Source organism: Orycteropus afer, unplaced genomic scaffold (assembly GCF_000298275.1).
Source record: "Orycteropus afer afer isolate SDZICR_OR568_19922 unplaced genomic scaffold, OryAfe1.0 scaffold00085, whole genome shotgun sequence".
Taxonomy (NCBI): Eukaryota; Metazoa; Chordata; class Mammalia; order Tubulidentata; family Orycteropodidae; genus Orycteropus; species Orycteropus afer.
In genome coordinates, this window is record NW_006921672.1 from 10,811,961 (window position 1) to 10,815,051 (window position 3,091).

Here is a 3,091-nt window from a genome sequence, read left to right on the forward strand (position 1 = left end):
TTTTTTTTTTTGGTTATGCCAATTGAGTCTGATGTCCCCTGAGACCATGGTCTGGAGCCCACAGTTCCGACTACTCCCTCTGGGTAGCTGGCTGTGGCCAAGAAGCCACCACAACCTTGTCCCTTGTCAGCTCTATTATATACCTGGACATTCTTACAGCACATACAAATATGCATGTAGAAACATTGTCTGCTAACCACTGTGCCACCAGGGCTGCTGGGCACACTATCCCCTGCTTAGACATACCTGATAGTTCAGCTTGTCCACCCATCTACCCACCTGTAGATCAAAAGTGTGGTATAGTAGATAAAAGTACTTGATTGCTAACCAGTAGGTCAGTGGTTCAAACCTACCAGCCACTCCGTGGCAGGAAGACAGGGTGATCTACTTCCATAAAGATTTACAGCTTTGGAAACCCAATAGGGGTAGCTAGGAGTTGGAAACAACTCAATGGCAGTGAGTTTGGTTTTATATGTATGTGTGTGTGTGTATAGGAGCTCTGGTAGCATAGTGCCTAAAGTACTTGACTGCTAACCAGAAGGCTGGAGGTTCAAACCCACAAGCCACTCCTTAAAAGGAAGTTTGGGCAATCTACTTCCGTAGTGATACTGCCTCGGAAACCCAAGGAGGGGTCGCTATGAGTTGGGTACGACTTGGTAGCACATAACAACCACATATATGTGTGTGTGTATATATATAAAAGTGCAATAAATACTTAAGGATGATATTCTTTTAGCCTTTACACTGTTTTCTTTTGCTTGTTTGTTTAAAGATGACTTCAGGAATAGTTTTATTTCAAAGTTTGAAGAATATTCCAGGGCAATAGTCTTGGGGGTTCCTCCTGCCTCAGTGGATCCAATATGTCTGAATTCTTTGGGAATTTGAAGTTCTGTTCCATGTTTTTTTTTTTTTTTTCCTCATTTTCTATCAGGATCCATTGATTATGTCCCCATTTGAAACATTTCATAATGGCAGCCGGGCACATCCAGTTCTGGTCTTGTGTTAGAGGAAGCAGTGAACTAATGGAGGTTATTAGTCCTATAGTCCACTTACTTCTCTGATTCTTGGGTTCCCTTCTCTCTCTGTTGCTCCAGGCCAATAGAAATCAATTGTTGCATTTTGGATGGCCACTTGTAAACTTTTAAAACCCCAGGCACTACTCACCAAACTGGGAGGTAGACCAGAACCTTTAAAAACAGAGCTATGCCAATTAACTGCTTTAAAAAATAGCTTTATTGAGATATAATTTGTACCCTATACAATGCACCCATTTAAAGTGTATGATTCAATGATTTTTAGTATATTCAGATATGTACAACCAATGCCACAGTCAATTTTAGAAGATTTTCATCTCAGAAAGGAACTCTGTACCCTTTAACTATCCCCTCCCTATCTGCCCAGCCTTCTGGCCACCTACTTTCTGTCTCTATAGATCTTCTGGATATTTCATATACAGTAAATGGAATCATATATGGTCTTTGTAACTGGCTTTCTTCACTTATCATAACATTTTTTCAAGATTCTTCCATGTGGTAGCATGTTTCAGTACTTCATTCCTTTTCAATGCCAAATAATATTTAATTGTATGACTACACCTATTTTTTTTTTCATCCCCTTCATCAGTTTGCACTGGAGTCTATCCCACCCAAATTTAGAGATCATCTGAAGAATAGATTTGATTCATTGAACATCAGTGACCAAAGACCAGATGAGTTGTGGGATGACATCAAAGGCATCATACATGAAGAAAGCAAAAGGTCATAAAAAGACAGGCAAGGAAGAAAATACCAAAACGGATGTCAGAAAAGACTGAAACTTGCTCAACAGAAAGTAGCCAAAGCAAATGGAAGAAATGATGAAGTGAAAGAGCTGAACAGAAGATTTAAGGGGCAGCTTGAGAAGACAAAGTCAAGAATTATAATGAAATATGCAAAGACCTGGAGTTAGAAAATCAAAACAAGAACATCCTTGGCATTTCTCAAGCTGAAAGAATTGAAGAAAAAAAAAATCAAGCCTTGAGTTGCAATACTGGAGAATTCTATAGGCAAGATATTGAATGATGCAGGAAGCATCAAAAGAAGATGGAAGGAATACACAGAATCACTGTACCAAAAAGAATTGGTTGATATTTAACCATTTCAGGAGGTAGCATATGATCAAGAACCAATAGTTTTGAAGGAAGAAGTCCATCCTGCACGGAAGGAGTTGGTGAAAAACAAGGCTCCAGGAACTGATGGAATGCTCATTTAGATGTTTCAACAGAAGGATGCAGTGTCGGAAGCGCTCACTCGTTTATGCCAAGAAATTTGGAAGACAGCTACCTAGCTGCTTAGAAAAGACCCGTATCTGTGCCCATTCCAAAGAAAGGTGATCTAACAGAATATGGAAATTATTGAACAATGTCATCAAGTAAAATTTACATGCAAGTAAAATTTGTTGAAGATTAAAAAACAGTTGCAGCAGTACAATGACAGGGAACTGCCAGAAACTCAAGCCAGATTCAGAAGAGGATGTTGAACAAAGGATATCTTTGCTGATGTCAGATGATTCTTGGCTGAAAGCAAAGAATACCAGAAAGATGTTTACCTGTATTTTACTGACTATGCAAAGGCATCTGACTATGTGGGTCATAACAAATTACAGGTAACATGGGAAGAATGGGAATTCCAGAACACTTAGTTGTGCTCATGAGGAACCTGTACATAGACCAAGAAGCAGTTCATCAAACAGAACAAGGGGGTATCCCATGGTTTAAAATCAGGAAAGATATGCATCAGGGTTGTATCCTTTCACCATACTTATTCAATCTGTATGCTGAGCAAATAATCCAAGAAGCTGGACTATATGAAGAAGAATTTGGCATCTGGATTGGAAGAAGACTCATTAACAACCTGTGATATGCAGATGTCACAACCTTGCTTGCTGAAAAGGAAGACTTGAAGCACTTGCTGATGAAGATTAGCATCTACACCCTTCCTTATGGATTGCACCTCAACATAAAGAAAACAAAAATCCTCACAACTGGACCAATAAGCAACATCATGATAAATGAAGAAAAGATTGAAGTTGTCAAGGAATTTACTTTGCTTGG